The following is a 27,815-nucleotide window of genomic DNA, read 5'->3' as shown; positions in this document are numbered from 1 at the left end:
CGGAATCTCGATCAAACGGATGATGCCATATCTAATAGAAGAGAAGGAGAAGAAGAAGATGATAAATCTTGTATGATTTGATATGAATGAAGATCCAGATACAAGATTCATACACACTAACACACACTAAATCTCCTTTCAACTTTCTCTCTCTAAAATATTTTGTTCCTTCCTCACACCCCTCACCCTATATATATACTTGACAAACATGCGTCATAGATGGGTTTACGACCATAAACTTGTTTACGGCGGTACTTGGGTTTACGGCCATAAACCTGTTTACGGTCGTAAATGGGTTTACGGTCGTAAACCTGTTTACGACCATAAACACCTCCCTAACCGTAAACTCATAAAACATTACAGAAAAATACAATTGCCTAGAAAATCAATGTATAAACCATAATCTTGACCCAACAGTGGGCGACGATCAAGAAACATTCGACAGAATAAAGAAAGAGAACGATCATTGATTGAGGGAGCCAGCGAAGTCGACTCTTGGGGCAAGGAGTAAGAGGCAAGTTGTGTTGGGGGATTGTTGTTGGAATTTAAATTTACCAATCCAGTGGTATGTATTCTAAAATTTCCTTCTTCCTCAAAGTTTAAGTTCAAATTGTTTGATAATTGCTTGAGTTGTAGTGTGAAACTTCATCCTATTTGGTGTTAATGATCATATCTTCTTCCTCCTTGCAATCCTTGAATGTTCATATGGTTGGATTCCAGATTTTTGGGTGTATTTTGATGGCCTATTTCTGTCAAAATCTTGTTATGAGCACCTTGAAGAACTTTATTGTTCATGTCCATGAATAGCTTTAAGTATTGGAGTAAATTGTTTTCTTTTGTTGCAAGAACTCAGGTTTTTGTTATCTTTAATTGTAGTGAGTATTTGTCTGTAAAAATACAATGTTTTAAACCATCTAAAGCTCCTTCAAAACATTTCCCAAAGGCCTTAATATGAACCTTAATTGTGGATAAAACTCAACCCCTAGTGGTGCTTTCTCTTTTAGCAAAATACATTGTTTTCACATATAGCAATGTATTTTGAATCATGGATTGAGGTTGAAATTATTATTTTAACTTCTTGACATTTTGATACTATTAGGCACTCAATTTACTTCTTTATAGTAGATTTTGGTTAAGGCTTAACGGGTTAAGTTATCAAATAACCCTTAAAATGGATTGCTGGAAATTTCTGAAAAATTTCCCATTTTGCCCCTGTTTTGAAAAAAATGTAGAAAAATAATCAAAAGTTGTATCAGTGATCTGTAATCTCTCAAATTTTTCATTTTGAGTCTAGTTTGTCCATGAATTTTTCCAGGACCTTTTGTTGCCTCCAACTTAGGTGAAAATCGCATTTTTCACTAACTGGTCGGAAATTAGCTTCACAGATAGACTGTTTTGTAAAAATCATATAAAATTGTAGAAAAATCATTTGTACCTCTAAAAGTACTTTCTCAAAATATAAAAGTATAATATACTGGAAAAGTCCATTATTATCTTTGAACAGATGGTTGTTACGGGTAAAAATCTGGAACTTTGTTCTAAACGTTCGTCTATATGTTTAGGCATTCTACTCTCAACATTTTGTGTCATCTATTTGGTATTCTCATAAAGTACACAATTGATGTCTTAATACTATCATTCAATCATCTTGTGTGTAAAAATTGAGCTACTATAATCATTTACCTAAAGTCTTGACTCATATAGTGATTTTGGTGAATGTTGGAATTTTGCACAACAACTTTTTTCCCATCTTGTGAGAGATATAGCTGCTAATATGGGCAAATTGGAAGATGATCCTCTTTCATGAAGTTCTAGGAAATCGAGTCTAGTTTCCATAATGTCTAATTTCATCCCAAATGGAGCTATAGATTAGTTATTATGCTTAAAACACTAAACGGGGGTCGGGCAGGTAAAACATAAAAATTAATATAAAAGTTAGAATAAAGTTGTATTTTTTTAACATATACTTTATTTGTTAATTTAATGTTATGTATGATGTTTATGTGGAGCCATGAGAACTTCAAGTAAGTTCAAGACTTGGAACAGAAGGAAGATTTCATCAAGGCAAAGGTGAGTTCATAGTCTTAATTCACTAAGGTTGCAAGATTGAAACGTGCAATCCGTAGATGGTAATTTTATTCACTTTAGGAAGACCATGTCATTACTTATGCTTGATGATGATATGATATTTGTGATGCTAATATATGTGTTATGATAATGCCATGATATGACCTAATTGCTATGTTGTTTACACTTTTATGTACTTGGTGTATAGAACATGTCAGCTTAAGTTGCTTGAAATATGAAGTATGGTTATGTTTTGATGTGCTGGTTATGAATACATTGCATGTTTAATAACCAGCACATCAAAACATAACCATACTTCATATTTCAAGATTACCGTGACTTTATTAACTACCCAAACCCTCTACACATATGGTATGCATTACATGACTTTATTAATGTATAAAAAACATTGCGGGGTTATGCGTAGAGGGTTTGGGTAGTTCATGATCTTTGCCTAAAACACTATCCGGATCATTAAAGGTGCCTACTAGGTTGAAGGAGTATCTATAGAAGGAGCTATAGCCACAACGGTTGTTAGTTACCGGTCTTTCTAGATTACCGTGTGACACATGGTTTGCGGTGTAACACCCAGAATCATAAAGACCAAGAAAAAAAGGCTCTAAGTCATAAGTCAACTCGTCGATTCCAGGGAGGAACTCAACGAGTCAGAGCAGGATCCGGGGCATAAAGTAAGTGACCGACTCGGTGAGTCGGCTAGTGGAATCGTCGAGTCTGGTCTGGATGAGGAAAACCCTAATCCCGGGGGTTGTGCCCTATTTAAAGAACATCACATCCCTTCCTTAGCCTCTCTACTTGCCTTTTGAGATCCATAAACCCTAAATCGTGAGTGAGAGTCCTTGGGAGCAATTTGGAGCTTAGATAAGGGAGTTTTGTGATGAGATATTGAAGATCAAGAAGCTTGGAGCAAAGGGCTTTATAGAGAGTTGGATTATTCTTCAGTGGGAGGTCATCCTTGACGTAATAAGTTGTTTCTTTGGCTTTATTGCAATTAGATCGATTCTTGAATTAGATTTTGGGGCTATTTTGGTAAGATTGAGATCTATTTCGGGTTTGGGACTTAGATCTAAGGTTGCTACTTTAGATCTAGGGTTGTGATGGTCCAGAATGTCTTAAAGCTGAAGTAAATAAGTTAATTGTGAAGCCCCTTTGTCTTAAACCCTAGCTCTAGAGTGCTTTGGGCCTTTAGCTCCTTGGTTTCGCGTAAAGGTTGCAACTTTATGTGGGGGATAGACTATAGAAGAGTGGATCTATGGATTGGAGCCCCTGCATGGCTCGAAAAGCCACTGTATGGATTGAGAACTGGAGAGACTCGCCGAGTCACATGGGTGTACTCAACGGGTTGTATGAACTTGTGCATGGACACAACGAGTTGGAAGATCAACTCGGCGAGTCTGTTGAAGATTTCCTAGGACTCGGCGAGTCTGTTCTTGGACTCGACGAGTCAGATCGCTGAACCCCCAACCACTTCTGGTTAAGATGTAGATCAGTGAGTTGAGTGGTGACTCAGTGAGTTGGTCAGGATGGGACTCATACATCGTTGAACTCGACGAGTCTTGTGGTGACTCGGCGAATTGGGTTGTATTTTGAGAGCTTATGAGTTTAAGGACTCGGCGAGTCTATGGGTTGACTGATCGAGTCGAGTCAACTGGAAGGTTGACTTTGACCAGGACTTTGATTTTGACCAGAGTTGACTTAGTTTGACTTTTAGAGTTGAGTTTGAAACTGAATGTTATATTGATATTAGCAGCTTGAGGAGCTAGTGGGACAGCGGTTCAGAGAGTTGTCGGACAGCAGCCAGAGGTTTATCTACAAAGTTCAGCAGTGCGAGGTGAGTCTCCTCACTGTTTGTATGGGTCTACGGCCACAATGTCGGCCCATGTAGTTATGTATGATAGGAAGACCCGGGGGTTTGCCTTAGGCATTATGCATGAAAGACTGGGAGGAGGCTCCTTGCACACAGTATGTTATAATGTATGATAGGAAAACCTGGGGGTTAGCCCTAGGCAATATGTAAGAAAGACCATGAGGTGGCTCCTGGCGCACTATATGCTATTGTGTACGGAAGACCAGGAGGTGGCTCCTGGCACACTATATGCGGAGTATCCTAGTAGAGTAGTTTGTATAGTTGTCTTTGTGATACTTGCATGAAAGACTAGGGGGTGGCCCTTAGCACTTGTTTGTAGGACCCAGGGAGTGGCCCCAGGCTTGACCAGGAAGACCACGTGTGGCCTGTGGCATAACCACAAGACTATGTTTGGCAAATATCACCTTACTTGATTATGGATATGTTGGTTATGTATGGCTCTTGGCTATGTATGGCATGTATGGATCAGTTGGTTTGTATGATATGTGGTATCTGGGGAACTCACTAAGCTTCATGCTTACGGTTTTCAGTTTTGGATTCAGGTATTTTTTTTAAGGAAAGGAGCTGGCTCGATCGTAGCGCATCACACTATGTTTTCCGCACATGAGATCTTTGGGATTACACTCTGATATCGTTTTATGATAATATGTTGATTACTGACACTTTGGGTTGTCATGAGATATTATAATGAATGTTTTTGTACGGATGGTTTTATGTAATATCTTATTTAAAAATGAGTATTTTAGCCATAAATTTAGGGATGTTACAAGTTGGTATCAGAGCCTTGGTTTGAGGGATTCGGACATACCCTTAGGTGTGTCTGAACTCAAACTAAGGGCTTGGTATGAAAGTTTTCAAAAGGAAAACCATTTTATAAACATGAGTTTGAAAAGAATCTAGGAAGTGAAAAGAACTTTGAGAAGGACAAAGTGTGTGATGCGTGCAATCTGCCAAGCTCAAGTAAGTTTACCCTAAGATACCCATACATGTTTACTTTATGTTTATCACTTTCAGTAGATCAGCCTCCTAGAATAGGACTAAGGATCTAGGAATGATGCCTTATGTGCTTGGTTTATGTGCTTCATCTTATGAAGATTGCATGCTAGTATTGAGTAGACAGTAATAGGATAGCCTGTTTAGGTTATGCTCGATTATATGAGCTTAGCATCATATGCTAGTACAGATTCTTGTTGTGAGGATAGAATTGCTTGATTATGTTCTGGTTAGATTTTCCTTTTGTTTGAATGCTACTTGCTTTGTGCTTTGTGGGACTCTGAGTGATGAGATTTAGCCATTAGGTGAATACGCTAGGTCACATGTGATCAGGGTTGAATAATCTCACAGTGTTGGATTTGGCCCTATTGCGCAGCTCTCATCTGAGTCTAACCGTTGTAGGGACGAGTCTGTTACTCGAAGGATTATCTGAGCCTCATCACATGTGATGGTATTCATGTAATGGCTAATTGGCATTACAAGGAGGCCTTCAGTAGTTGAGGACTGGGTGCGGGTTGGAGGTTACTCTAGGGTAAGCCTAGGATGGGAGTAGTGCTGGAAGCAATGTTAGTAGTAGTAAAAGGGACTTGGTGAAGTTGAACCAACCCTTGAAGAAAGTACGGATAGATGTGGAAGGTAGTATGGGCCTGTATTACTGGAAGCAGAGGATCCGTATTCGAGTCAAGGAGGGCCGAGATGGAACCAGGAATCTTGGATAATGTGTGAGACCTCTTGGGGTATGTTTTGATCCCGAAATTTATGTGTTTATTTCCAGTATGGTGACCACGCGACATGGAGTAGGAGGCTCAGGATCTAGGCCAGGATCGGGCACAGGCGCGGGATCCGAGCAAATTAATGACGGGTTACGCGAGTTTATCGCGTCTGAGATTACGAGAGGCATCCTTGAGGCGACCCCGGTCATTTTTGGGTCGATCAAGGAAGGGATCATTAAGCTGATGGAGCATCGCCTCCGAGCTTTCAGGAGTGATTTGGCTTCTGGCCAGGCGAGTACGCACATACTGTCCTTCAAGGACTTCAGAGGGAGTGGTGCGCCGGATTTTCTCGGGGTGAAGGACCCCATTACTTCCAGGAGATGGATCGCTGACATTGTGTCTGCACAGTTGACGAGCTTCTGCCCGGAGGGGTCGAAGGTCCGCTTTGCGGCGGGATGTTTGAGAGACAAAGACAGAGACTGGTGGGAGTCGGTTGGTGATTCCTTCGGAGCCTCAACCATTGAGGCTATGACCTGGCCCGACTTTGTGACCAGGTTTACGACGGAGTTTGCACCGGCGGTGGAGCTTCAGCAACTGGCCAGAGAGTTCCTAGACATGAGACATACGATAGAGTCAGTGGTGGAGATTACCGCCAAGTTTCAGGAGAGGGCCTTATTGGTGCCTCAGTATGCGGGGGATGATGAGATGTAAAGGACCCTTTATCATGACATGTTGAGACCTGATATTCGGGAGCATGTCAGCTTCTCAGCATGCCCGACCCTGGACTCTATGATTGCCAGGGAGCGGGAAAGGGAGATTGATTTGGAGCACATTGCAAAGAGGAGGTTGGATCAGATGTATACTTTGAGGGTCCCAGGATGAGACCCAAGGCTTCAGATCAGTAGCTAGCAGACCGGCAGGGCCGAAGTCAGTGCAACACGTGCGGGAAACTACACGAGGGAGTTTTTCGTTCCAGGGGTTTAGGCTGCTACAAGTGTGGCAGTGTTGGTCATGTTAGCAGGGACTGCCTACAAGGGGCAAGCCCATTATGTTTTCACTGCAATGAGGTGGGCCACAGGAAGGTCGACTGCCCGACGATGAGAGGAGAAGTGGGAAGTGCGTCTGCCCCGACAACTATGAGGTTTACGGATGGGTGATAGGGTAGGGCCTTGCAGTGACAGATGAGGGAGATATGGATTACAACAGGAATGTTGCAGGTATGTATCTATGGCTATTTTCGATACTATGCATATTAGGGATGTTCTTACCCCAGACACTGGTAATAGTATGTATGAGTTGTCTCTCTGCTTGTATTCGGATTGTACTTTCAGAATTGTCTTATGCCAATTGCATACCAGGAGCGATTAGTAGCTTGTATAGGGACAACTCTCACTGCGGGTTTGAAGTGTCCAGTATTATCTTGATTATGACCAAAAGCGGTTTAGGAGCATTGCGTGGAGGTCGGTGGGTGGGGTCCAGGGAGTAACCCTCCACCATTATCAGGGTTGGTGGCTCTGGTCTTGGTACTTGGGATAGCTTTTGGAAGCATCAAGGGGAGTGGTCTATTACTAATGGGTTTTCTCTGAGCATTAGTTATGCAGACTTTAAGGGCATTAGTTGGAGCTTAGGGGATTATCAGTATCGGGAAGCAGGAGGTGTTCATCTAGTTTTCGGTAATCGTACAGTATTTGGAATGGGCTAGTGATGGATCGCTAGCGACATCAAAGCAATGGTAGTTACCATGCCTGTTGTTCAAGGGAGGAAGGAATGGAAATCCTTGGGTTTTCGCGTGCGGTAAAGACTTAGCCGAAGCTATGTGGGGGAGAAACAATCATGTTATTGGAGAAATAGCGGTTTTGGAACTAGGAGAAGTTTTGCTCTCCTGTCAGGATGAAAGATGACCCAGGTGGCTGTATGAATTGAGGAAAGGGTGAAATGGAAGTTCAAAAAACTTGCCAATTGTGAGATCACATCGGGCTGCCCGATAGTAGATTGCAGAAGAATCGGTTGGGAATTCCAAATAGGTCATGAGTACAGCTTGGAGGTACTACATTGTGCTTGCATGCTCGACTATGGGTTAGTCATAGCATCCACTAGTAGCCAGTCGGTGTGGAAAGGTGTTGTCAGACTACCGGAGGGCTGTAACATTCACCGATGGTCAGATAGAAGAGGAGTGTAGTAAGACTGTGATGTCGCCCGTAGCATTAGTTTAGTAAGACTGCGGTATGGCCCGTAGCATTAGTTTAGTAAGACTGTGGTGCGGCTCTTAGCAATCGTATGTGAGTATAGTTAGGTTGCGGTGTGGTCTGTAGCACTGGTATAGCAAGACTACGGGGTGGTCCGTAGCTTTAGTTGGCTGGCAGTGCAGAAGTGTTGTAAGACTATGTGGGTAGCCCATAGCATTCACTAGTTGGCAGAGCAAGTATAGTAAGCTACGGGGTGGCCCGTAGCATTCGTCGGTCCCTATTCGCTAGTGTGAATATATCAGGTGTGTGATTTATTGGCAGGGTTTTTCAGATAGTTAAGTTTAGGGCAGGGCAGCCGCCCGGATGTTAGTGGGCCAAATTATGTTTGGGACCGGAATACGGTAGGTCATTAGAGACCAGGAGTGGCGTAACACTACGGGTAAGTCGTGGCTTTCATTAGTAGCTTGGTTCGCGGAGTGTGGGCGAGGGGCCCGTATCTCCGAGATAGAATGGGGGTAACCGGTATCCTGGGTAATGGTATATTAGTTGGGACCAGGTCAGTCTCGGTTCATCCGGTAGGTGGATGAAAGTCAACAGGACTTCAGGCAGGAATGATGGTAAAGGATTTAGTATGAAAAGCCATGAACTAATCAGATAATGCTAAGCTGCTCATCGAAGGGTCAAATGATCTCAGAGTAAAGGATTTGACTCGGTGGCACCATTCTCGTCTGAGCCTTAAGCGTAGCAGAGAGAGATCTGCTACCCGAAGGATTGTTTGAATTCTCACGATTGGGTGGAGCTTTCAGTATTGGAGCATTGTATGGGGGTTATTCCGTAAGTATTGGTATAATGGTCGGCACTGGGAGTTGCTAGGATTGCGGTTTCAGAAGAGGATCAGTCCTCGAAGGAAATTGGGAAGGTTGTTACTTGTGGAAAGTACCTTAGAAAGGCTAGTGATAGTGTAGGGTAAAAGGGGAAAACCCCTTGCGAATCAAGGGCAAGTGTAACAGGAGTATCGGTATGTATACAGGTTGAATAAAAATGTTTTACTCAAAGGTAGTAAGGAACACCTTATTCTGAAGATGACATCTTCAAGGTTTGGATCGGATGGGCGGAGTGTGTACCTAGTGGTAATGTGGTGACCAGATGGTAAGGTAGTTGGCCGTGGCAAACTTCGAGGACGAAGTCTAGTTTAAGTGGGGGAGTGTTGTAACACCCAGAATCAGAAAGACCAAGAAAAAAAGGCTCTAAGTCATTATTCAACTCATTGAGTCCAGGGAGGAACTCGACGAGTCGGAGCGGGATTCGGGGCATAAAGTAAGTGACCGACTCGGTGAGTTGGCTAGTGGACTCGTCGAGTCTGGTCTAGATGAGAAAAACCCTAATCCCGAGGGTTGTGCCCTATTTAAAGAACATCACATCCCTTCCCTAGCCTCTCTACTTCCCTTTTGAGATCCATAAACCCTAAATCGTGAGTGAGAGTCCTTGGGAGCAATTTGGAGCATATATAAGGGATTTTTGTGAAGAGATATTGAAGATCAAGAAGCTTGGAGAAAAGGGCTTTGTAGAGAGTTGGATTATTCTTCAGTGGGAGGTCATCCTTGAGGTAATAAGTTGTTGCTTTGGCTTTATTGCAATTAGATCTATTCTTGAATTAGATTTTAGGGCTATTTTGGTAAGATTGAGAGCTATTTCGGGTTTGGGACTTAGATCTGAGGTTGCTACTTTAGATCTAGGGTTGTGATGGTCCAGAATGTCTTAAAGCTGAAGTCAATAAGTTATTGGTGAAGCCCTTTTGTATTAAACCCTAGCTCTAAAGTGTTTTGGGCCTTTAGCTCTTTGGTTTCGCATAAAGGTTGCAACTTTATGTGGGGGATAGACTGTAGAAGAGTGGATCTATGGATTGGAGCCCCTGCATGGCTCGAAAAGCCATTGTATGGATTGAGAACTAAAGAGTCTCGCCGAGTCACATGGGTGTACTCGACGGGTTGTATGAACTTGTGCATGGATGCAACGAGTTGGAAGAACAACTCGGCGACTCTGTTGAAGATTGCCTACGACTCGGTGAGTCAGATCGTAGAACCCCCAACCGCTTCTGGTTAAGATGCAAATCAGTGAGTTGGTCAGGATGGGACTCAGACATCGTTGAACTCAACGAGTCTTGTGGTGACTCGGCGATTTGGGTCGTATTTTGAGAGCTTCTGAGTTTAAGGACTCGGCGAGCCTATGGGCTGACTCAGCAAGTCGAGTCAACTGGAAGGTTGACTTTGACCAGGACTTTGACTTTGACAAGTGGGGCAGCGGTTCAGAGAGTTGTCGGACAGCAGCCAGAGGTTTATCAGCAATGTTCAGCTGTGCGAGGTGACTCTTCTCACTGTCTGTATGGGTCTATGACAACAATGTCGGCCCATGTAGTTATGTATGATAGGAAGACACGGGGGTTAGCCCTAGGCATTATGCATGAAAGACCAGGAGGCGGCTCTTGGCACACAGTATGTTATAATGTATGATAGGAAGACTTGGGGGGTTAGCCCATGGCAATATGTAAGAAAGACCAGGAGGTGGCTGCTGGCGCACTGTATGCTATTGTGTATGGAAGAACAGGAGGCGGCTCCTGGCACACTATATGTGGAGTAGCCTAGTAGAGTAGTATGTATAGTTGTCTTTGTGATACTTGCATGAAAGACCAGGGGGTGGCCCTTTGGCACTTGTCTGTAAGACCCAAGGAGTGGCCCCAGGCTTGACTAGGAAGACCACGTGCGACTCATGGCATAACCATACTACTTTTTTTGGCACATAGCACCTTGGCAAGACTATGTTTGGCACCTAGCACCTTACTTGATTATGGATATGTTGGTTATGTATGGCTCTTGGCTATGTATGGCATGTATGGATTAGATGGTTTGTATGGTATGTGGTATCTGGGGAACTCACTAATCTTCATGCTTACGGTTTTCAGTTTTGGTTTAAGGTATTTTGTTTTCAAGGAAAGGAGTCGGCCCGATCGCAGCGCATCACACTATGTTTTCTGCACATGAGATCTTTGGAATTACACTTTGATATGGTTTTATGATAATATGTTTGATTACTGACACTTTGGGTTGTCATGAGATATTATAATGAATATTTTTGTATTGATGGTTTTATGTAATATCTTATTTAAAAATGAAATTTTTAGCCTTAAATTTTAGGATGTTACATGCGGGCACTTTGGTGTTCGTGGGCTGGAGTGATGTTGGTCCCTCGTTCGTGAGGTGTATCGGGAGGTGTATCGGTGGAATTGGGAAGCGTAAACATCACATGGGAATCAGGAGGTGTATCGGTGGAATTGGCACGGTTTGTACCGATCCTGAACGACACTGCGGGGTACTTGTACTTTGCAATGTCGGAGTAGCGAAAGCGGAGTCACGCAGTTGGTGATTCAGATGGAAGTCATAAGCCACTTAGAGCATTTGTCTAGTCGTGCACACAAGTAGTGAACGGGGTGTTTCTCTTGGGTTAGGTAGCACTAAGGGACACTTTTGTATCAATCGGTTGGATAGATGTAATAAAAGGGTGAACATGTAACAAAAGGTTGGTTGCATATTGAAAGGTTGAATATATAACAAAGGTTTGTTATATATTAAAAGGTTGAATATATAACAAAGGTTGGATATATATTAAAAAGTTGAATATCTAACAAAAGGTTTGTTATTAATAAAGGTTGCTTATATATGAAATGTGATTAATTATATTCTATGCGGGTGCTTATGTGATATTTGGTTGATCATATATGTTATGTGGTAGAATTATGATTAAACATATATGCATGGATGTGGTTGAATAATTATGATATGTAGTTCTTTTCTAAGTGGTATTTGTCTATCATTTTTATGCTTCATCATAAAATGAATGATTGACCCATTTGGGGTTGTATGTTTTATGTGCAACTTTATGAACTGACTCAGCAGGGGGCTGACACTTGTATCTTTTCTCTTTTGTGTCTTATGATTGGTACAGACAGTTTAGACGACTGGCCTTTGTGAGAGGGGTTCTTATGGGTAGTAGATTTGTACAAACGATACCACTCTTGGACAGGTTTTTGATTATTTACTTTAAAAATACTTTTGTTTACAGTTTAATGGTTTGGAATTATGTTTGAATTTTTGAAGTAATGTTGTGGCTTTGAAAATGTTTTCATCTAAAAAAAAAACTAAGTCTTCCGCTAACGTACTCTGTTAAATAAATGTTTTAAAAAAATTATGGTAAAAAGCACGACGTTACAAGTTGGTATCAGAACCATGATGTGAGTGAACTGAATACAGATGCCAATGTTAAGACTCACAGTTTAGACTGGCTCGGTTAGGCGCTCTAGGATTTTTAAGGGGGGAAGGCTGTGTGTTGAGAGATATATATTATTTTCTATATGCCTTTAGGAAATTTTATTTTTTATCGATATCGAAGCATCCTCTCTTTTTTCTTGCGGATCCTGTAATCGTTAATATCTCTCGACGTTGGGGGAAATGCTCATGACCCACAATATTAGTTATCCTAGAGCATTCATCATTCGAATAGTGTTTTCACATATCGATGAAATGGAAGATTATCTTGAAGTGATGGTTGGACTGCATGGATTTGACAAGCCTTGCAAGTTGTTTGTTTATCATTGGTCGATGGTCGAACGGGAAGAGATGTTTTATCGTAGTCTATGGACTCTCTCATGTTATGGAATCCATGAAGCAAAATAGGTGTACTGATCTTTAACCTAAACCAGTAACATAGATAACTTCGTGGTATTTCCAGAAGCAAATATATATGTGTGAACGTTAGTATTTGGGCCCGTACTATCATAAGCGCATGATATATATTTGGGGCTGGAGGAGCCACAAAGTAACCCGAGGACCTGGTGATCAGCACTCAGAGTTGGAATGGATGTAAGTTTGGTAGATGTTTTTGTGTCATTGTTCTCTTTTTTGCTCGTTTTGATTTATCTTAGGGTCTATCAACTCCGACCTTAGATAGTTATGTGGTTGTAGGAAATCTAGCCCCAATGTAGTAAGATGTTTGACATGTGTGAAATCTTTGCAGATGACCACATTTTTCCCTAACATTGTCTCCTTCTTGAAATCTAGTGGTTCGGTGTTGTTTTCAGTATGGTTTGGTTTTTCGGCCAACCGGACTTAAATTCTCTAAGTTGAAGAGCATACACGTATTCTTCTTGTCTAGATAGGGTATGTCTTACGAGAAATTTTCTATTGTGTATTCTTTCTCCTACAATTCCTATGATGATGGCACTCAAGTTCCTAGTGCGTGAGGTCTTCTTGACTTGTGCGATTGAGAGTTCAAGGAAGATGATAAGTCTCTTGGATATAGAGCTTGCTAAGGAATGTAGCGAAATTTTTCCTTGATGAGGTGGCGAGTGTGTTAACACCACGTTAGGTAGAGCTCTCATTTGACCATACTTTTTCTATGGCTCCAAGCCAAAGTATCTTTTAAATTGGTCATTCGCTAATGATGGCAATGGTGACGTAGCTTCATGATTTGTTCGATCGTGAATTTTCGACCAAGTTCCTCGTTTTATGGAGTGCTACTCCAAATCGTTAAAGAAAAGACAATACATGTGACTGGGTATCATTTATCTAAGATTGGACACGATCAAGATGAAGAAAAATAGGAATCTTCATCCTACTTTGGTTAGGGGTGAGAAGATGAAGCGACAGGAAGTGATTGTGTATGCTCCTCAATGGACAAACAATGATATTGAAAGACTCTCCTTGGTTAAATTATTCATTTTGGCAATCGCAACAAGTTAAGAGCAGAGTGATTTGATGATGGACAAGTTGTGAGACGATGAGTTATTGCAAGAGCTGGAAGAGATGGTAGATAACATAGCTAGAGAGAGACCAATCAGTAGGGGATAAAATGAGTCAAGCCCATTAAGTTCTAATGGGAGGACATCTATAGGTCAAAAATGACCAAGGTAGTTGAATACATGAAGGTATGTTACATTGAGTTGGTCATATCGATATATGATTCCGAGGACGGAATCATTTTAAGGAGGGAAGAATTGTAACGACCCAAAAATGCTACCGTAAATGACCTTAGTTTTTCCTTTACCAAAGGAGCTAATTATGCAAAATATATTTTGTTTTGTGAGGAATAAATTAACAAAAAGAAAGATATTAATTAATATCCAAAAGAAGTAAATTATATTTAACGGTCATATAATTAAATTAAAAGAGAAGTCATTTACACCTAAAAGTTTATTGTGGGAGGGTATTTAGGATAATCTCTAATCATAAAAATGTTTAAATAGAAAGGAGGGGCTGAAATGTCAATAAAAGAAACATAATTTGTTATGTTATTTAGGGTTAGGGGTTAAAGAGTTCAATTTATGAACTTGAGGGGTTGTAGGACAAAAATCGAATTAAAACCCCCATGAACTCAATCGACGTGTTTATGGGCTTCAAGGAATTTGTCTGCTGCTTTTCCTAACTGATACAAATGATCAAGTCGATCCAATTGGATCTGGTGTTGTCGTGTGTCATTCTTAAGAGGTTGCGAGGAAAAAAACAATCGGGTGGATGGGGATTGTGGCGATAGCGATGATGTGAATGTAGGGTTGGCGGATTTGATGTGGATTGCAATCGAGGAAAAATCCTTTGAACCAAATCAATCCTTTGGTTCTTGTGTGGGCGACGATCAAGAAACATTAGACAGAAAAAAAAGAACGATCGTGGATTGAGGGAGGTAGCGAAGTCGGCTCTTGGGGCAAGGAGTATGCGACGAGTTCTGTTGGAGGATCGTTCTTGGAATCGAAATTTACCAATCCAGTGGTATGTATTCTAAAATTTCCTTCTTCCTCAAAGTTGAAGTTCAAATTGTTTGATAATTTCTTGAGCTGTGGTGTCAAACTTGGAGCCAAAATCTTGTTATGAGCACCTTGAAATTATTTTTCATGTTCATGAATTTCTTCAAGTCTTAGAGTCAATTGTTTTCTTTTGTTGCGAGAACTCATGTTTTTTTTTATCTTTGATTGTGGTAAGTATTTTTGTATAAAAATACAATGTTTTAAACCATCCAGAGTTCCTTCAAAACATTTCCCAAAGGCCTTAATATGAAGCTTAATGGTGGAGAAAACTCAAGCCCTAGTGGTGCTTTCCCTTTTAGCAAAATACATTATTTTCCCATATAAGCAATGTACTTTGAATCATGGATTAAGGTTGGAATTATTATTTTAACTTAATGAGATTTTGCTACTATTAAGCACTCAATTTCCTTCTTTATAGTAGATTTTGGTTAAGGCTTAACGGGTTAAGTTGTCAAATAACCCTTAAAATGGATTGTTGGGAATTTCTGAAAACTTTCCCATTCTACCCCTGTTTTGAAAAAAATGTAGAAAATTTATCAAAAGTCGTATCAGAGATCCGTAAACTCTCAAATTTTCATTTTGAGTCTATTTTGTCCATGAATTTTTCCAGGACTTGTTGTTGCCTGCAACTTAGGTGAATATTGCATTTTACACTGACTGGTCGGAAATTACCTACACGGATAGACTGTTTTGTAAAAATCATATAAAATTGTAGAAAAATCGTTTGGACTTTTCAAAGTACTTTCTGAAAAAATAAAAGTATAAAATACTAGAATATACAAAAAATATTGTATAATTTGCAGTCCTTGGTGGTGTTAGAATGGCTTTGAACAGATGGTTGTTACGGGTCAAAATATAGAACATTGTTCTAAACGTTCGTCTGTATGTTTAGGCATTATACTCTCAACATTTTTTGTCATCTGTTTAGTACTGTCATAAAGTACACAATCGATGTCTTAATACTATCGTTCAATCATCTTGTGTGTAAAAATTAAGCTACTATAATCATTTACCTAAAGTCTTTAATCATATAGTGATTTTGGTGAATGTTGGAATTTTGCACAACAACTTTTTTCCCTTCTTGCGAGAGCTATAGCTGCTAATATGGGTAGAACTGGAAGAAGATCCTATCCAATGCATTTCTAGGAAATCGAGTCTAGTTTCCATAATGTCTAATATCATCCCAAATGGAGTTGTAGATTAGGTTTTATGCTTAAAACACTGAACGGGGGTCTGGCAAGGAAAACATAAAAATTAATATAAAAGTTAGAATAAAGTTGTATTTTTGAAACATATACTTTAGTTTTTAACTGAATGTTATGTGTGGTGTTTAGGTGGAGCCTTGAGAACTTCAAGTAAGTTCAAGACTTGGAATAGAAGGAAGATTTCATCAAGGCTCAAGGTGAGTTCATAGTCTTAATTCACTATGGTTGTAATGATTGAAACGTGCAATCCGTAGATGGTGATTTTATTCCCTTTACGGTGAACATGTCATTAATTATGCTTGATGATGATATGATATTTGTGATGCTAATATATGCTTTGTGCTAATGCCATGATATGACCTAATTGCTATGTTGTTTACACTTTTATGTGCTAGATGTATATAACATGTCAGCTTAAGTTGCTTGAAATAAGAAGTATGGTTATGTTTTGATGTGTTGGCTATGAATATATTGCATTTTAATACACATTCATATGTGTAACAACCCGAAACTTTGCTTCCTCGCCGTAACCATTCCGTCAAAACCCGTCTTAAACGAATTGTTCCGAATTCGTCCTGAATTAGGTTAATTAAGTCAAAACCTTTATTTTGACTTTGCAAGTATCAAAACATGTTGGAAAAATGTGAAAACGTCCCGAACTAGTAATTTGAATAATTATAGTTTCGACCATATCGCGTAACAACAACTTAATCGGGTGCGACCAAAAGCCCCGTTTAAGGTCAGTATCGGGTAGAATTCCTCCGTGTCCAAGTCTTTGGACCTATATAAACGTGTTTAAGCACCCATTTGAAGCTTTTTCTTCCTCTCTTTACTCTCTCTCTAACCTCTCTCCTAAATCCAAAGTTAAGGGTCCAAATTATCAATTTAAGGCTCCAAATCTTTGAGGTACCTTCCATAACTTGTTGTACAACCTCTCTAGCTTTAGAATTCGAGTTTGAACATTTGATTAGGACCATTATTATGAGTTTACGGCCCTAGAACAGTACTAGACCGTAAACTCAAGAAAATGGGGGGTTTTTAGAGCAACAAAACCCTTGCAAACCTCAAATGGACCTTAGACATGGCTAAATGACTTTATGGAATGGACTTAGAATGCCTTAAACTATAACTTGAAGCATTGTATATGAGTTTACGGGCATTGATGGTGCCTAGGCCGTAAACTCACATTTAAAGGGGTTTTAAGCCCTTAAACCCTCCCTAAAAACAATCAAGCCCTAGTTATGATTTTTAGAAATTATGTAATGGACTTGGAACTCATTAAATATCAATTTTGAGAGGTTTGTATGAGTTTACGGCCAAGGCATATGCTTGGGCCGTAAACTCCTCAAACATGGGTATAAAATCACTTCTAAGGTGTTAGAATGGCATCCAACACCACCAAAAGTCTTGGAATAAATTAGGGAACCAACCAAAAATAGTTTAGAAGCCTTAAACACATCATAAACCCTCTAATTGAGAGTTTACGGCCAGAGCATATGCTCCTGGGCCGTAAACTCATAGATGTATGTCATTTGAAGCCCTAAGCCTTGTAAAAATTAGTTGAATCACATGTGATTAATCCTTGGCCTTCAAATTAATTTAGATGGATGTGGGTAAGAGTTTATGGCCGTAAACTCTTAGTTTACAGCCATAAACTCTTCTATTAATCCATATAATGATTTAATCCCTTTCAAATGTCCAAAAGCCAAACCTAGCAACACCCATTATTTGATTTAAGGCCATTTTCCTCATAAAAACACCTACCATGAGTTTACGGCCGTAAACTCATGGGGATGTGGTGTTTAGGCCGTAAACACTCCCTAATAGTTTACCTTTGAAGAATAAACTCTAAGTCCTAGCCATTCATGTCCTAAAACGCCACCCGGGTCACTTCAAACGACCATTTTGGAGTGTTTTCGCGTCTTAGGTTGTTCAAGTGTATCTAATTAGTTATTTAAATCTAATTAGATATATATTTTTTTATTATTTAATATTACATAGGAACCTCGCTCGTATTCAAGCCTCGGTTCGACGTTTAGCATCCCATTTGACATTTTCCGCATCCAGTGAGTTCATACCCCTACCCTTTTTCAACTGTTTTCACTGTTTTCAGAGGGGAATACAAGCAAAAGTACAAGGAAATCTTGTACTCAAACTTATTGTTTTCAGTTTAATCATTTTCATTCTGTATGTTCTAATATCAATAACTGTGTTTATCAAGTAGTTCGAATTACGAATTTAGCTTTCAAACTAATCATATATTTCTCAGTAAAATGTTCTAATCTAAACTATGTTTCATAATCTAAGAATAACTTATACTAATTTCCATTTATAACTAATTACGAATACGAATATGAATACGAAGCTATAACTAGGATTAGAACGACTACGAAACTATAATTAGGAACAGAACGAATACGAATACGATTGCGAATACGAATATGAATACGAATACGAATAGTATTAGGAGTAGGATTAGGGATACGAATGCGACTATGAATACGACTGCGAATACGAATACGACTGCGAATATGAATACGAATACGAATAGTATTAGGAGTAGGGTTAGGGATAGGAATGCGACTATGAATACGACTGCGAATACGAATACGAATACGAATAGTAATAGGAATAGGAATAGGGAAACGAATACAGTAACGAACACAAATACGAACACGAATAAGTACAAGAATATGTTTAAGAATAAGAACGCGAATATGAATATATGTATCTAGTATACTCCAAGATAATACCATTAGACTTTCAGAATACCTAGTTAATACAATAGGTACGAAAAGAAATAAATCAGTATATCGAAGTTCAATAACTAACATTTACTTTAGGAAAGTACGGGACTTTCCTGGGGAAAACATAACATTACTTAATCACATGTACATCTTTTACATCTTTAACATCGTTCACATTAGAAACTAACACGCAGGAAAGCATGGGGCTTTCCTGGGTAACACTTATTTAACTAGAAATAGTAACAAACTGAATAACATTACATCTTTTACAATTGGTAATATACAGTAAGGAAAGTATGGGACTTTCCTAAGATCTTAGATAAACAACTAGAACCGTGTAACCTAGCAATCGATCAAACTTTTCTTTTAAGAAAATATCGGATTTTCTTGGATAATAACTTTTCGGTAAACTAAAGGAATCTCGTACATTTTCACAAAGTAAACATCTTATGAACTCACCAGCTTTATGCTGATTTTCAAACTGCTTGTATTCTTAGGTCCGCTTTAGACAGGTACCCGATGATCTCTTTTGGCGAAGACGGAATGCATAGAAGATTCGTCTTTCTTTTGTTGAAACTATGTATCTATGAAAACTTGTACTACTTTAGTTTTCAACTGATGTAATGAAATCTATGTAATATTTATGTCTGTGTTTTACTTCGCTTACTATGTACATTGGTTCTGATTCTCATGAAGTCACCTCCGCCCCGAGACGTTTCCACCTTCGGTTTCGGGGTGTGACAGATTGGTATCAGAGCCCTTGTTTATAGTGAACTAAGTATACCAAACGTTACATGGTATAAGACTATAAACATTAAGGGGCCTAAGTGCTCTGAACTAAAAGTATAACTCAAATATAAGTATTTTCAAAAAGTATACAAGTATCCTAGTCGTCGAGAATCGTATCTATAAATAGAACAGAACATAAGTAAATGGGTGTTGTATGTTGCAGTTAAATCTAGGCAGTTATGTAGTCATGTCTAGAATCAATATAGCCTGATCAACTATATTCATTCGAGACACGGCCAACATGTGCTTAGGAGTGACTGTGGAATACGGCATACCTAAAACTTACCCATATACCACAAACAACGAGTCATCGTTGCGGTGAATCGTGAAATACTATGGGAGTATTTCTGAATCCCACATTATAGTAGAAATTCCTCATTCAAACATTGCCTCTCGATCATTCCGTTAGCGATAAATGTCTGCTTTGATAACTCATTCCTGTTTATTCGCTTAATAGAATTACATGTCTGTCATAAAGAGAAATCCTTTGTTTCATATCTCTTTATTCAATTTAGAGGACTTATTATCCTCTTTTTCCTAATCCTTTAGATCGAGATGTCTTCAAGGAAAGAACCTAGCACGAAGAACAACGACCCTTGATCTCCACCCTCATCTCGCTTCAACCCTGTGATGTTCCAGTTGGCTGTTTCTGCTGCAGTGACGGCTACAATGACGATCTTGAACCCTAACAAGTCTATTGGTCCAGGATATAACTCTTACCCCCAAAACCGTGAAAATGTTCAGAAGCATCAGAATGAGTTTGACAAGAGTAATAAGGTTATCTTGAAGAAGCGAAAGGGTCAGACTTCCCAAGGACCCTCCAAGAATCCCAAAAATGTGGCAGTCCAAGTTGCTACCAATCCTGTCGCTGTTCCTAAAGTTCAAGCTACCAATACTCCTATTATTTCGTCTAAGGCTCAAGAACTGTCACTGGGTATGTTGGTAATCTCCCTTGGTGCAACAGGTGTAGTTATCATCATTATATTCCTGGCCCATGTCGCAAGATGATTTGCAAACGCTGTGGCAAGAAAGGTCATCTTGCTAGAAGCTGCAGAACCCTAGTACAACACCTCGAACAAACTTCTGAGTCAAGTATCGAACAGGTCTGTTATAAGTGTGGAGAAATTGGGCATTTCAAGTGAAACTGCCCAAAAGCAACAACCCCCAACAATGTCAACAACGCTGGGATGGTCTTAACTTTGAAGCAGGAGGAGACAGCCGCTGATCCCTCTAACATCGCGGGTATATTTTTTTTCGACAATCCTTGTCCTCGCATCCTTTTCAAATTCGATGTTAAGAAAATTTTATTAACCATTCATTCATTTATTTTGTTAGACATAGTCCTCGTCTAATAACCAAATCAATGATCGTCAAGATAATTATCAGTGAGAACGAGTGCATAAACAACATATCTCTACATTGTGTCCTTACCTTGAGTAATCATTCATTTCTTCATTAACCTGATGTCAGTTTCAGTGAGAGCTTTGATGTTATCTTCATTTATGTATCGATTGATCCCAACTGTGTTGATACATCTCGTTATAGAAAACCGTTTGTCTCAATCTTCCTTCTGATCAGACCCTCATAATTCATGGTGACGAATTTAGCCCAAACCTTCGCTTCGTTCAATGTGTCAAAATGCGAAAGTTCATGCGAAAGAAGTGTCAAGTATTCCTAGTCCATATGATCAGCGAGAAACAAGGAGTTAAAGACACCGATAGTAAACTTGATAAGGCATGGAAAACTTAGTCTGTGGTACATTAGACCCTTTTAGATTCCCTTTCAGATTGATTCCTTAGCCTTCGGCTCTGAAATACCTTTAGTAATTAGCAGCGTTCATCCCATACCTTGCACCTCTGTCCTTAATGAATACTTGCCTGATAAAACCACATAAATCCATTCTAGTGTGACCAAGAACCTTAATATACCCAAACTCCCTGGACGAGCAAACTAAGATCATAGACCAAGTAATCAAGCGTTTGAAACCGAGCCACGTCCCGTTAGTGAAGGTTCCAAGCGAGAACCTGAATTCACATGGGAACGCGAAGACCCCATACAGCAGACACATCCACCCCCCCCCCCTTTTGTCCATAATTTTGTATCTAAATTCTTGAATGTCGGGACGAAATTCCCTCTAACAGGGGGATAATGTAACAACCCGAAACTTTGCTTCCTTGCCGTAACCATTCTGTCAAAACCCGTCTTAAACGAATTGTTCCGAATTCGTCCTGAATTAGGTTAATTAAGTCAAAACCTTTATTTTGACTTTGCAAGTATCAAAACATGTTGGAAAAATGTAAAAACGTCCCGAACTAGTAATTTGAAAAATTATAGTTTCGACCATATCGCGTAACAACAACTTAATCGGGTGCGACCAAAAGCCCCGTTTAAGGTCAGTATCGGGTAGAATTCCTCCGTGTCCAAGTCTTTGGACCTATATAAACGTGTTTAAGCACCCATTTGAAGCTTTTTCTTCCACTCTCTACTCTCTCTCTAACCTCTCTCCTAAATCCAAAGTTAAGGGTCCAAATTATCAATTTAAGGCTCCAAATCTTTGAGGTACCTTCCATAACTTGTTGTACAACCTCTCTAGCTTTAGAATTCGAGTTTGAACATTTGATTAGGACCATTATTATGAGTTTACGGCCCTAGAATAGTACTAGGCCGTAAACTCAAGAAAATGGGGTTTTTAGAGCAACAAAACCCTTGCAAACCTCAAATGGACCTTAGACATGGCTAAATGACTTTATGGAATGGACTTAGAATGCCTTAAACTATAACTTGAAGCATTGTATATGATTTTACGGTCATTGAAGGTGCCTAGGCCGTAAACTCACATTTAAAGGGGTTTTAAGCCCTTAAACCCTCCCTAAACTCAATCAAGCCCTAGTTATGATTTTTAGAAATTATGTAATGGACTTGGAACTCATTAAACATCAATTTTGAGAGGTTTATATGAGTTTACAGCCAAGGCATATGCTTGGGCCGTAAACTCCTCATACATGGGTATAAAATCACTTCTAAGGTGTTAGAATGCCATCCAACACCACCAAAAGTCTTGGAATAAATTAGGGAACCAACCAAAAATAGTTTAGAAGCCTTAAACACATCATAAACCCTCTAATTTAGAGTTTACGGCCAGAGCATATGCTCCTGGGCCGTAAACTCATAGATGTATGTCATTTGAAGCCCTAAACTCACCCTAAGCCTTGTAAAAATTAGTTGAATCACATGTGATTAATCCTTGGCCTTCAAATTAATTTAGATGGATGTGGGTAAGAGTTTATGGCCGTAAACTCTTAGTTTACAGCCATAAACTCTTCTATTAATCCATATAATGATTTAATCCCTTTCAAATGTCCAAAAGCCAAACCTAGCAACACCCATTATTTGATTTAAGGCCATTTTCCTCATAAAATCACCTACCATGAGTTTACGGCCGTAAACTCATGGGGATGTGGTGTTTAGGCCGTAAACACTCCTTAAGAGTTTACCTTTGAAGAATAAACTCTAAGTCCTAGCCATTCATGTCCTAAAACGCCACCCGGGTCACTTCAAACGACCATTTTGGAGTGTTTTCGTGTCTTAGATTGTTCAAGTGTATCTAATTAGTTATTTAAATCTAATTAGATATATATTTTTGTATTATTTAATATTACATAGGAACCTCACTTGTATTCAAGCCTCGGTTCGACATTTAGCATCCCATTCGACACTTTCCGCATCCGGTGAGTTCATACCCCTACCCTTTTTCAACTGTTTTCATTGTTTTCAAAGGGGAATACAAGCAAAAGTACAAGGAAATCTTGTACTCAAACTTATTGTTTTCAGTTTAATCATTTTCATTCTGTATGTTCTAATATCAATAACTGTGTTTATCAAGTAGTTCGAATTACGAATTTAGCTTTCAAACTAATCATAGATTTCTCGGTAAAATGTTCTAATCTAAACTATGTTTCATAATATAAGAATAACTTATACTAATTTCCATTTATAACTAATTACAAATACGAATATGTATACAAAGTTATAACTAGGATTAGAACGAATACGAAACTATAATTAGGAACAAAACGAATACGAATACGACTGCGAATACGAATACGACTGCGAATACGAATACGAATACAAATAGTATTAGGAGTAGGATTAGGGATAGGAATGTGACTACGAATACGACTGCGAATACGAATACGACTGCGAATACGAATACGAATACAAATAGTATTAGGAGTAGGGTTAGGGATAGGAATGCGACTACGAATACGACTGTGAATACTAATACGAATACGAATAGTAATAGGAATAGGAATAAGGAAACGAATACAGTAACGAACACAAATACGAACATGAATAAGTACAAGAATATGTTTAAGAATAAGAACGCGAATATGAAGACATGTATCTAGTATACTCCAAGATAATAACATTAGACTTTCAGAATACCTAGTTAATACAATAGGTACGAAAAGAAATAAATCAGTATATCGAAGTTCAATAACTAACATTTACTTTAGGAAAGTACGGAACTTTCCTGGGGAAAACATAACATTACTTAATCACATGTACATCTTTTACATCTTTAACATCGTTCACATTAGAAACCAACACGCAGGAAAGCATGGGGCTTTCCTGGGTAACACTTATATAACTAGAAATAGTAACAAACTGAATAACATTACATCTTTTACAATTGGTAATATACAATAAGGAAAGTATGGGACTTTCCTGAGATCATAGATAAACAACCAGAACCGTGTAACCTAGCAATTGATCAAACTTTTCTTTTAAGAAAATATAGGATTTTCTTGGATAATAACTTTTCGGTAAACTAAAGGAATCTCGTACATTTTCACAAAGTAAACTTCTTATGAACTCACCAGCTTTATGCTGATTTTCAAACTGCTTGTATTCTCAGGTCCGCTTTAGACAGGTACCCGATGATCTCTTTTGGCGAAGACGGAATGCATAGAAGATTCGTCTTTCTTTTGTTGAAACTATGTATCTATGAAAACTTGTACTAGTTTACTTTTCAACTGATGTAATGAAATCTATGTAATATTTATGTTTGTGTTTTACTTCGCTTACTATGTACATTGGTTATGATTCTCATGAAGTCACCTCCGCCCCGAGACGTTTCCGCCTTCGGTTTCGGGGTGTGACAATATGGTATGCATTACATGACTTTATTAATGTATAAATAACATTGCGGGGTTATGCATATAGGGTTTGGGTAGTTCATGATCTTTTCCTAAAACACTATCCGGATCATGAAGGTTACCAACTAGGTTGAAAGAGTATCTATAGGAAGAGCTGTAGCCCCAACGGTTGTTAGTTACCGGTCTTTCTAGATGACCGTGTGACACATGGTTTGCGGGCACTTCGGTGTTCGTGGGATGGAGTGATGTTGGTCCCTCGTTCGCGGCTAGCGCAAACATCACATGGGAATCGGGAGGTGTATCGGTGGAAATGGCACAGTTTGTACCGATCCTGAACGACACCACGGGGTACTTGTACTTTGCAATGTCAGAGTAGCAAAAGTGGAGTCACGCAGTTGGTGATTCGGATGGAAGTCATAAGCCACTTAGAGCATTCGGCTAGTCGTGCACACAAGTAGTGAACGAGGTGTTTCTCTTGGGTTAGGTAGCACTAAGGAACACTTTTGTATAAATCGGTTGGATAGATCTAATAAGAGTTTGAACATGTATCAAAAGGTTGGTTTCATATTGAAAGGTTGAATATATAACAAAGGTTGGTTGTATATTAAAAGGTTGAATGTATAATAAAGTTTGGATGTGTATTAAAAAGTTGAATATGTAACAAAAGGTTTGTTATTAATAAAAGGTTGAACATGTAAAGGTTGCTTATATATGAAATGTGATTAATTATATGCTATGTGGATGCTTATGTGATATTTGGTTGATCATATATGTTATGTGGTAGAATTATGATTAAACATATATGCATATATGCGGTTGAATAATTATGATATGCAGTTGTTTTCTAAGTGGTATTTGTCTATCATTTTTATGCTTCATCATAAAATGAATGATTGGCCCATTTGGGGGTTGTATGTTTTATGTGCAACTTTATGAACTCACTAAGCATGGGGTTGACACTTGTATCTTTTCTCTTTTGTGTCTTATGATTTGTACTGGCAGTTTAGAATATTGGCCTTGGTGAGAGGGGTTCTTATCGGTAGTAGATTTTTGTAAACGATACCACTCTTGGACACGTTTTTTATTATTTACTTTAAAAATAATTTTGTTTTACAGTTTAATGGTTTGGAATTATGTTAGAATTTTTGAAGTAACGTTTGTGGTTTTGAAAATGTTTTGATTGAAAAAAAAAAACTAAGTCTTCCGCTAACGTATTCTGGTAAATAAATGTTCTAAAAAGAAAAAAAAAATATGGTAAGAATGATGATGTTACACCAATGGCTCCTTCAAAACATAAATACTAAGGCTACTGAAAACTAGCCATTCTCCCTCATTCAAGCCCTTAAACCAACCACGAGAATAGCTGGAGCTTTCACATTCACTGCTCCTCCCTGATCGTCAGACAGTCGACCTCGTTGTCTTTACAATGAAAAAGTAATGGGCTTGTTCCCTATGGCCAATCCCTGATGACGTGGCCAAACCTGCTACACCTGTAGAAACCGAGATCACTGGACAGATTCTGATAACAACTTGAAGTAATCACGGTACACACGGAATTCGCTTCGCAAGATACATCCGCACAAAGATCCCTCAAAGACTCCTCGACATGCTGAATGGCATCTGACAACCCTTGCTAACCCAGACAATATGTGACATCCCCATTTTCACAGCCAGAAAAGACCGATTTTGTTTATGCTTTATAAAAATCAGAGTATCTCTTTTCATAAAAATGTTGCGGAATTTGTTCCCAGAAAAACATGATAATTTCATTATCAAATCATTTCCGAAGAAATGTATTTTTATTCATTTTAAAACATTTGGGATGTAATCATCAATACAGAAACATAATGTCACACCCCCAAACCAGAACAGCGGAAACGTTCGGGGGCGGAGGACACCACCATACATATAAAAGGTTTCAAAATGTTTACATAATTGTATTTGTTACATGTTCAAAAGATAAATACATAAACATCTTTCAAAAGAAGTAATTAACATCAGAGCGTTAATCCCCAAAAGTTGGTTTCCAAACCTGCTTAGCGGTTCCCAGAGAATACAAGTTATTTCAAAGAAAAAGTGTCAACAATTAAGTTGGTGAGTTCATAAGCAGCTTTGAGAAAAATGTATGTCATTCCAAAGTTCGTGCATTTTCTAAGAAAATCTCTTATCTTCTTATAAAAGTATGACATACATATGAATGTTCATGTTGTGAATTGTAAATAGTTGCACCAGGAATATCCCTTAATTTCTAATTAGTTGATTGTTTTGGATACAGGAAAAATGCCTTATTTTCCTAAAGTAACAGGCAGTCTCTAATGTCCAAGACCGAAAATGTTGGATAAGGTGTCTAAGTCCATAACTATTTCTGGTATGTACTTGACCCGACCCGGCATGGTCCATTTGGGTTGCATGGCACCATGCAATTGGATAAACTAAATGAGAGAAATAACGCTTGGAGATTATTAATATATTATAAGTTCTAATATATTAATAATATTATTTGATTAGTTTGATCAAGAATTAATTTAGAATTAATTAAGTGATCAAAAGATAACTAATTAAATATATGGGTTGATTAAGTAAATCATCCATATCTTGTATAGTGGGCTAAAAGGCTCCATGGATCATCAAGTTGGGTTCCACCCATAGGATGCTCCATGGATGCTCCATGGGAGTTACAAACCCATGGGTCATGGAAATGAAGAGTCATGACACATTAGGGTTTAACCCTAGATGTGTCAACACTATATAAGTAATATGATCTCCTCCCAAATCGGTTACACTAAGTAATAAGGGGGCTTGGCCGATTTTGAAGAGTGTGTATTCTCTCATAAGTTCTTCCAAGAGCATTTGGTGTTGTGTGAAGCATTTGAGGCATCACCACTTGAGGTGCTAGGCTCACAAGGTTTCAAGGAACACAAGCAACAACAAGGTAAGTTATTCTATCTATACTTTATGTTAAAATTGTTCCCCATGTATGCTAGATAGGAATATAACCTTGCAAATCAACTTTGCATGACAAATTAGACAAACATAGATCCAAGCTTATTAGGGTTGCATGTACACTTAGGAAGTGTTAGAATGCTCAAAACCCATCAGTGGTATCAGAGACAGGTTTGTTTGTTCTTATTTGTTCTTAAAAGTTGAAAACAGAATCGAAAATTTGCTGTCTGCGATCGGACTCGCCGAGTCCATAGGGGGGACTCGTCGAGTCCATGTGT

The sequence above is a fragment of the Lactuca saligna genome, chromosome 9, assembly GCF_052625555.1.
Source record: "Lactuca saligna cultivar CGN05327 chromosome 9, ASM5262555v1, whole genome shotgun sequence".
NCBI lineage: Eukaryota > Viridiplantae > Streptophyta > Magnoliopsida > Asterales > Asteraceae > Lactuca > Lactuca saligna.
Note: the sequence above shows the minus strand (reverse complement) of the source record.